We start from the raw sequence: 10,675 nt of genomic DNA, 5'->3' as shown, positions 1-10,675 counted from the left end.
TTCAGTACCCATTTAAGCCGTCTCCAGCCATTATTAGTCTCAAAGTGGGTTCCTCGTCATCGAATTTGAATACTTGAATAAAGGTATGTTCTATACCAGTCATAAAAGGGTGAAACGTAAAATCCTCCTCTTTATTTATTTACACCTCAGATTTTCAGACTAAATCCGTTGTTCGTAGTACTTTCACAATAATATTTTACTTTTTTATGTACGCATTTTATAAAAAATTGATGGTGAAATGTATTTTAAACACATATACAGTTCATTTGCATAACACTTCTTATCGTAGATAGAAACGTGCTGATAACGGATGACATAGCTCGAACCCAAATACGAATTCTATAGTTTTAAATAATAGCATGCAGATGAACATAACCCCAGTAATAAATCTAGACAATTTCAACCTCTCTTTCTTTAAGAAGCCCCCCCAGTGGCACAGCGGTATATCTGCGGACTTACAACGCTAGAATCCGGGTTTCGATACCCGTGGTGGGCAGAGCACAGATAGCCCATTGTGATTAGCTTTGTGCATAATTAAAAAAAAACCAAAAACAAACTTTCTTTAAGAAAGAGTACAAAAGTATATGTTTAAAAGAAATCTATACCAAGTTGTTTCTCTCATCTATGTAAACTGATGATATGGTATGGTAGCTAGGTCTCATACTACCTATTACACTTTACATAATATTATATTTCGAATAACTTAGGGGCTAAGTAATTTTATATTCTTAAAATAATTACCTTGATTAATGCTATTTCGAAACATTTATCTCTCGTTTATACTAGATTTATGATACAGATTTTGTATTTCTAAATATCAGACGCTCGTCTTTAATAGTATTTATGAAGGTTCGTGGAATTAAACAGAAAACCATCGAATGTATTTGTGAACAATACTTTATTGTATATATTTTTATAATTCTGCGGACTTACAACGCTAGAATCCGGGTTTCGATACCCGTGGTGGGCAGAGCGCTGATAGCCCATTGTGTAGCTCTGTGCTTAATTACAAACAAACAAGCAATATATTTTTATAGAAATAACCGTAAGCTAGATCTTGATCACTTTGAATTGCTTTAATAAAAAAAAAAACATTTAGATTAAACGATTGACGGCATGTGCTTAAAATATTTGAAAATACACAATTTTTACCTTACGAGCAAATTAAGAAAGTGGGAAGCATCAACGTGTATACATGTTTTTAAACAATTTATTTGGAAACATTTGTTGAATGACGAGAATGATCATGAGATGCTAGGTAAAAATACATAGTCTAATCAACGAAATTTTAAGTTTTTTTGTTAGTTAGTTTTGAACTTCGAGCAAAGTTACACAAGGGCCAGCCGTCCCCAATTTAGCAGTGTATGCAGCTAGTCATCACCAACCACCGCCAACTTTTGGGCTACTCTTTTACCAACGAATAGTGAGGTTGACTGTCACATTATAACGCCCCTATGGCTGAAAGGGCGAGCATGTTTAAGGGGGAAGATATTCGAACCCACGACCCTCAAACTGCGAGTCGAGCGCCCTAACCACCTGGTCATGAGCTGAATAAGGTTTATCTCTGAAGAGGAGCTACAAGAGCAGTTTCGAAGGATTAATCAGATTCTGCGGACTTACAACGCTATAAACTGGGTTTCGATACCCGTGGTGGGCAGAGCACAGATAGCCCATTGTGTAGCTTTGTGCTTAACTTCAAACAAACAAAAAACTAAAAGAAAAAGAATGAAATCGCTCAATTTCGTTGATCGAGAGAAAATGTAAGGAGTTGAGAATCAAGAGGTAAGCGTGTGTAGTATAAAGGTTCACCGTGGTGGGCAGAGCACAGATAGCCCATCGTGTAGCTTCGTGGTTAATTACAAACAAACAGTATAAAGGTTCGAAAGTTATAATATTTTTGTCGTTGTTCTTTACAGTTGGATCGCTTGCTCGGCTGTCAGGCCCAGATTTCGCCCTTTCCACAAACCACCCATGAAGAACATTTTTTTATCATTATTCACCAGGGTAAGGGAATTATAATTTTGTACATGTCTAACTAAAGTGTCTGCTGTCAACTGTTGTAGATAAGAAAGAACGTTATAACTTTCCATAGGTATCTTTAATTATTTCTGGTTAATTACAACTTAAACTGCATTTCAATAAGTTCATCGCTTCTATTTAGTAATTATATCGAGTAATTCACAAACTAATCGTAAATATCAAGCCCGTTTATTTTAACTTTCACCCACGCTACTGGTCGAAAAAATTAATAAAGTAGAGAAAACAAAACAGAAATGTGTGTGTTTTATGTCCACTGAGAGGAATCGAACTCCTGATTTCAGCGTTGTAAATCCGTAGACTTACCGCTGTCCCATGTTCTAATCTAATATTTTGTCTAATATTCTAGTGTTTTGTTGTATATTTATTGTACATAATGCATGTGTAAGTATATATATATATATACATATAGATATGTTGTATCTACTGTACCGTCTTATGGACCTACACCATATTAAAATATATTTTGTTGATTTTCCAAGGTGTTTCCATTATTTTGTCCAACCACTGTATATACATATAGATATGTTGTATCTACTGTAATGTCTTATCGGAGTTTAAACATTTTCCTCCATCTTGTTTTGCCCCACCCCATCCCAGTGGCACAGCGGTATGTCTGCGGTCTTACAACGCTAGAATCCAGTTTCGATACCCGTGGTGGGCAGAGCACAGATAGCCCATTGTGTAGCTTTGTGTTTAATTACAAACAAACAAACCGTCTTGTTTTAATTTCAGTATATGAACTGTGGTTCAAACAAATTATATACGAGACTGACTCAGTGAGATCATTGCTAAATACCAAGGTAAGTCTCTTTTTAGTGAAATTATGGAACACTCGTTTTTACTGATGTCCTGTTTTTATGGTATTATTATTTTTATATTGTATTTTCATTTTGAAAAAAAAAACGAATCATTTACTATAACAAAAAACAAGCAAACAACAAAAAAAAAACCCCTAAACAAACAAACATAAAATAATTAAATCTTTTCATTGTGTTTTACTTTGTTACATTGCAAAATGTTTATCAAATTCATATTTGAAATGTCACTTTATTGTATATTGTGTAAAGCCTATCTGTGTCTTCTATATGTTTTTCATTGATCATAGCTGTGTTAAAATGAACAGGATTGCATTTTAATTTCATATAATGAATCACTGAAAATGGAATTATTTTCTTCATATAAAATATTTATTTAATTAAACGTCTTTAATTTCAACCAAGTTGTGTGTCGGTGGGACGGCGGTAAGTCTATGGACTTACAATGCTAAAATGCAGGGTTTAATTCCTCGAGGTGGTTTTGTTTGCTTATAATGAAGCACAAAGCTACAAGGGGCTATACATGCTCTGGCCACCACGAGTATCGAAACCCGGTTTCTAACGGTGTAAGTCAGCAGACATTCCACTGTGCCACTGGGGGCGTAAAAATAAAGGACAATAATGTAGTTTGGTCAGTCAATCAGTCGGTGTTTATCCTGTGCGCCAATCACAACTGGTTTTAAGTTACAATAATACAATTTTCATTAAATTATTTAGAAACTTTTATTTGAAATTTTGTAATTTTGTAGTCTGATAATTTTTATCATTTTGAACTTTACGCTGTAAGATACATTTATTTATCTGTCATGTTTAATTATATTATTATGGTAGAATTTTTGGCAATAAAAAAAGTTAGTAGTTTAACGTGGTGACTTTTGTCGAAAAATTTGATATTATTTTACACTCGTATCTTATACAGCGTCTTTCATATTGAGTTAAAGCTCGTTTCTCTTTGCCAGGAAGTGGACGAGGGGAACATGCTAACGATACACTCGTATCTTATACAGCGTCTTTCATATTGAGTTAAAGTTCGTTTCTCTTTGCCAGGAAGTGGACGAGGGGAACATGCTAACGATACACTCGTATCTTATACAGCGTCTTTCATATTGAGTTAAAGTTCGTTTCTCTTTGCCAGGAAGTGGACGAGGGGAACATGCTAACGATCACATCTCGTCTTAATCGAGTTGTTCTTATATTAAGGGTAAGGATAAATCAATTTCCAAATACATTTCATATTTTATTGAATACATTATACACGAGAACAAGTGACTTGTAAATTATAAAACGTCTTTGTTAGAGCAGTGGTTCCCAAACTATTTTAATCTGAGGCTCACTTGATGTGAATAAAAACGTTAAACAAATAGTATTTACACTTAATTAAGAGTCACTTTAAATGGCTGGATGTTATCTTATTATACATGAACATGGTTGTGTTAAACGTATGAAGAAGGAACAAGATTACAGCTTATATTATTTAATTTAGAGTAAACAAAGAGTATTTACACGTAATTAGGAGTCACTTTAAATTACCCCCCCCCTCCACCACCCCCAACCTATAACTTTAGCATGGTGCTTGAAAAACAGTAACGTAGTAAAAACAATAACATCTTTCGACATACTGTATCGTTTGGTTAATTCAATAGTTCTGGTTTTTATCCGCATAAGCAGATGATGGGATAAAGAACGAGATATATAGATAAGAAGCTGAAATATCCGTCAACCGACGGGGGAATGTTTAAACTTAGTTTATTGAGTCAATCTCAAACAATCTTCGCAGAATGACGGTTTAGACAATGTTGAGTATTCTAAAGGAATTCAAGTTCAAAGTATGAAAGTTGCTGAATTGTTTCTCAAACAACCATGCTTTTTTTCATGGTCAATGAAATGTATGATGTTCAAGGATAAGATCACCTCAAAATCTATATCTGTTGGTAGATGGAAAGCAAACTGAAAATGTTGTTTATATAGAAGCTTTGTTATAATTTTAAAATTTTGAGATAAAGTTTATGTACAAGTTATTACTTGAAATATATGATTTCTGTTAAACGTACATTGTTTTAATCGACTCAATAGGCTGGGAGTAATTAACCAACAGGCTTTACAAAATAGAAATGGAGTTAAGTTCAATTTTGACACCCTTAAGACATTCCTCATAGTTCATATAAATTTTGGTTGAGAATGGCCTAATAGGCTCGGAGAAGTTAGGGTGCAAACAAACACATATTTTGTATTTATATTAAGACATTGAACATACAATGGTTGAGTTAAGACTAACAAATAATGGGTTTAGATCGAGGAGATTTCCAGTTGCTGAGACAATGCGTGATTTTAAAGCAAATTAAGGTTTCAGATATCAGGTATTCAAGTAATGAGTCAAACAATATGGTGGGTTAACACCGTGGGTGTTTGAGGTGATGAACCCTCAATGTTGAATATTTGAGATGTTTTCTACGTATGCAAACATACACATAATAAAGTTATGTATGACTTCGGATCTTATTTATGTGGATTATTAATCATAAACTGATGCAGATAGATTGTTTTGATGAGTCAGTATCTGCCATAAAACATACACCGCCCAAGGGCATGACCCATTTTTGACAAGGTAGCATGAATCAAGTATATAAAAGTATAGTATGTAATAACGTGACGCTAGACAGTTAATACTTCCAATAGGTTTGGACTTTCAAAATCATTTTGAACATTTCTATCTCTTCTGGAACATATTAAAAAATCTTACCTTTAGAATTGCACTTGTACACGTCTTCCAAACTGAGAATAAACATTGTGATCTAAGCGCATGTTCCAACTTTTATTTAGAAAAGTAACATAAAACATCCCTGTGATGTTAAAAAAAGTGTGTTCCCATTTTCTATAGAATTGAACTAAAATTAACAACTGAGAGACATAACACTGTGAACAACTAACCTACTTCATGAGGGGGGTGGGGGAAACGTATGAAATTCCCGACGGACAAAGCAGAGCACAAATAGCCCATTGTGTAGCTTTGTGCTTAATTACGAACAAGTATATTTGATTAGGGTTTTTCTTGAACATGATCAACACGTGATTCCTTTTGTTCCTTTTTTGTCAGGATTATTCAGTTTGTTCTCAAGCTAAAAAAAGTATGAAAACTGTAATCAACTTACTGTTCGCGACCCCCTTAAGACTCATTAATTCGAAAGGCACACATAGCTTACATTGGTGAGATGGTAACTGAACAATTAATTTGTTTTTGTGACTTGATTAACTTTCAAATAACTGTATTTAACAATTCTAGTGCTATATATGTATACAATAACATTTTTATACGAGTTTGAAATCTTGGGTAACTGGTAGATAAAAATAATTAATTTACTTTATCTAACAATAAAATCTCAATATTTTTCTTAGCTGTTGTTAGATCATCTGACTATAATGGAGACCCTGACCCCTTTGGACTTCTTGGACTTTCGGTAAGAACTTTAATGTTAAAACTTATGAAAGGACTTCTTACCATTTCATTTAGGACCACCTGATTTAGCTTTACATAATATTTCTCTGTATATGTAGTTGCTAAACAAATTAATTACATTTCGCCACTTCTAAAAAAAGTTGGGTTCTTCAATTGTTTTCTGTGCAATATTTAAAAACGTTAGAACTTCAACATTTTAACCATGAAGAAGACCCCACCTAAAGCAACCAGTAAACAACAACAACAACAACAACAAAAATAGTTTTACCAGCTCTGATTTTGTTGGATTTGTGTGTGTAAAGAAGGGCCATTGTTCCTTGGTTGTATGTCGAAAAACAACAATGGCTATCTTCGTCAATTAATTATTATTGTTTTTTAAATAACAATGAAGTAAAATGTATGAAATAAATAAGTCATTTTTGTTTTCATAAAAGGTTAAACAACTAAATAGAATTAAAAGAAACCTATGAACTATAACTAAGAACATCAGTTTGAACAGTGTGATCATTTTCAATGATACTGTCCAATACCAAAAGGACACCACGAATTAAAAAATACTGTCGCTGAATGTCATATAGATGAAATAATGGAATGGGTAGTTATCATTTCAGTGTCTCACTGCTACGCAGCGGTAAGCTACTCTCTTGAAGGAGGTAACGTGAGTAAAAAAGACTATGATCAATGATAAGGAGCCTTGTCAGGAAAATTTCGTCCTTTCAAATTACTGAGGAAACTAGATCGCCAATTATCGCTAGTAGGTTTGATCCTGAAAAACTAATTGAGCTATAGGGGGAGGGAGATTAAAATTGAAAGCATATAGAATTGTTTTGAAAGCAAAGGATTTTTTTAGAGATAAGAAGGTGGTCAAGGTAAACTTTCGTGTCTTTGTTATAAATAAAGTATATATTTCACTCACCTCCGAGGGAATAGTCACTGGGATAAAATAGTCAAAAAAGGCAGAAAAATATATCGAATATGACTAATCGCGTGTCAAATTATGGTTATAATTACATGATAGAGGAGTTTTCAGCACCAGCCAAAGCACAGGTTTTCCGTGTCGCATGACATTTGTCAATGCATAGTCCGGGTAGCTTTGCACCGTCCCCAAGTTCGAACACCAAATCGATCGGTAACAGTCTACGGCTGTTTCTTTGTATGTGTTATTTGGTTAGTTATGAATTTATTTTGACATTATTAAATTTATTATAGGTTTGGGTTTGTTTTGAGTTTCACGCAAAGCTAAACGAGGGCTATCTGCACTAGCCGTCCCTAATTTAGCAGTTTGAGACTAGAGGGAAGGCAACTACTCATCCTCACCCACCGCCAACTCTTGGGCTACTCTTTTACCAACGAATAGTGGGATTGACCGCACATATTATAATGCCCCACGGCTGAAGAGGGCGAGCATGTTTGATGGGACGGGGATTCGAATTCGCGACTCTTAGATTGCGAGTCGAGCGCCGTAATCACCTGGCCATGCCAGGCTAATTTATGATAAATATTCATAGTAAGTTACCAATGCAAATAATAGGGAGTTGCGCTTTTAATATGAAGAAGTGGAGATCAAAAGACTGCTAATCTCTGCTAAACCCTATGACAATTGGGCATACAAACGCAAACCCAGCCTAGCATCAATAACCTGATATATAATTGTACAAATTGCACAAATTATTCGAATCTAACTTTTATAATCTTAAAATAACTCGCAATTAATTAGAATATTTATATTAAATTAAGAATAATTTTAATATTTTCAAAGTACAAGCATTGGAAATAAAAGATATACAGGCTTATTAAAGCAAGATAAATCATAGGCATAGGAACCTATTGGATTAGTCTGGTATAACACGTCTGAAATTCAGACTATCTATGCATACCTTTATTTGACTTTATCAATGTAATTATCCAACAGTCCCCACACACACACACACACACACACTATTGTGACTACAGCTATACTAATAATCTAATATTTTGTTGCTTTTTTACGTCAGCTCCACTCTTTCCTGATGGCTCAGCGGTAAGTCTAAGGGTTTATACTGCTAAAATTCGAGTTTTGGTATCCGCAATGGCTGGAGCAAATATATTTTTGCGCTTAACAACAAACGAAAAAAAATCTTATACGCCTATGGGTCGGACACTTTTTATCTTTTTTAATGTATTACATAATGTAATTTTTTTTAAGAAAATGAAGTCAGATGTTTTGTTTAACAGTAATCAGGTCTAACATCGTTGTTTCATTTTGCCGTTTTCCGAAACATTAAAGTATCAACAGTGAATGAAATCCAAGTTGCCTATTGTATTTTCAAAATAATTCGAAATTAAATTAGAATATATGTAAAAAATTGAGAAATATATTAACTGGGCCTTAAATAAAAAACAAAATTCCAAAAACTGTGAACTGGTTTTACGTATTAAGTGAAAACATTGAAAAGTTTACGATAGTAAGCAGAGATGATATCGAGGTTTATAAAGAGTTTTTTATTTGTATTTTGGATTTGCCCCTCAACAAACAGAACTCAGTATACGTTCTTCTCTTCAAGTTGAGTCTGGACATGGCCTAATAGCTAGGATCGAAAGTCCAAAGTTCATTGAACGCACTCTGCATTTTCACATGTGTATGCGTTATAAGAGTGATAAACCAGATTTTTTTTTTTTTTTTGGCGGCGGATGCTATTGACTACTGGCTTTCTTTCGGTCAGTTGTTGAAAATTGGGGAAGACTATGTTTGAACTTTCGTGATCTTTGTGTTGGGCATTTAACCTATGTTTGCATAAGGTACAACTCTAGTTGAAAATACCAATACCTCTTCAAACTGTGAATTGATTTTACATGTTTAAGTAATCACTTGAATTGATCTTATTTTACTTTGTTCCCTTTTATTATCGGAAAGAATGGTTTAAGGTTTTTCAATGAATTACAGCAAAAGCCATTTAAAATATCTGAGTATATGAAATATTATAAACTGAAATAAGTTTTAAAACTTTTAGAAGATGAACGTGAATCGTAATACTATCTGTAAAATCACTTCATTCTTCCTGTTAGCAGAAAGTAAGAATAAGCAGATTGAAAATCAAACAGAATAGCACACCCGGGAAAATGTAGCGCCATCTATTCACAATTTTAAAACTCATCTAATAAATATTCAACCATATCTGTTGTTTATATCCCAAATTAATTAATAATTATTCCAATGATGATAATAGCAACGTACGCTATTGCTTAATATAAATGTACACGAATAAGCTAAGTATAATATAAAGTGGGAGTTTAAGACAACTTTAAATACTGGACAAATGTTATCTGTTTAAAAGAAATCATTCTCGAATGCGAACCTTTGATGAATTTCCAAACCTAATGTCGTTTATAACTATTTGATGAGTAAGAATGTGGTTCAGAAACGCAGTTTTGAGGAATTTATAATTAAGAATTTTATTATGTGATGTGACGTCAAACGTTTTATTTCCTGAAGAAAAAAATAAGAGAAAAATCTAATTATTTAGTAATATCGAGATACATAGAACTCGCTAGATGATGCTATATATCTATTGAAAATACAACATGACATAAAAACGAGGCTTTTTCGATGCTTGACTGTTTTTTATAAAGAGACACATATAAACTTATATCAAGAATAATTATACAGTTATATAGTTAGGAATAATTATATATCTTCATGGTTTTTTTTCTCGGAATACACTGTGTTTGAGACGCCCTTTACTATTTTTATAGGGATTATCTGGCTCCAGCGTCTGGATTCCAAAGTGTCCAGTTTCGTCTCATTGAAAGCAAACTTGGTATCAGAAACGTAAGTTCATTATTAAGATCAACAGAAAAGTAAAATAATAAGAAATATATATTATAGAATATTGCTTGATAATAGTGAAAAATTCTGTCTAGTCAGAAGAAAGACAAAATATAAGAACTCTGTCATATAGGTTTCGGTTTTGAAATTACCTGTACTGCTTTAAGTTAGCCATTACTTTAGTTAACAATCTAAACTATTGAGAAAGAAAGACAAATCAACAACCAACAGTATCAGTATCTTATATTTTCATTCAATATTTCTTTATAGTTCTTTTAGTTTACTTATAGCCCCCAGTGGCACACTTACAACGCTAGAATCCAGGTTTCGATACCCGTGGTGGGAAGAGCACAGATAGCCCATTGTGTAGCTTTGTGCTTAATTACAAACAAACAAGTTTACTACTAAATTTATATATGTGTATTAATTTACTAGCTTGATTTAGGAAGCAAGATTTATAACCTTTATTTCTTATATTAATTAATGTTAATTATCTGTAATGTAATAAACCTTCAAGTTGTTTATATGAATATAAAATATTGTTACGACAGCGGACAGTGG

The 10,675-nt window shown here is 33.3% G+C and overlaps 1 pseudogene; it reads left to right on the top strand.

Moving 5' to 3' along the window:
• Positions 1-10,675, top strand: part of LOC106459763 — a 37,548-nt pseudogene that overhangs the window by 4,129 nt on the left and 22,744 nt on the right.

The sequence above is a fragment of the Limulus polyphemus genome, unplaced genomic scaffold (assembly GCF_000517525.1).
Source record: "Limulus polyphemus unplaced genomic scaffold, Limulus_polyphemus-2.1.2 Scaffold658, whole genome shotgun sequence".
NCBI classification, from domain to species: domain Eukaryota; kingdom Metazoa; phylum Arthropoda; class Merostomata; order Xiphosura; family Limulidae; genus Limulus; species Limulus polyphemus.
The sequence above is the reverse complement of the archived record's forward strand: the minus strand, read 5'-3'. Positions and strand labels throughout refer to the sequence as shown.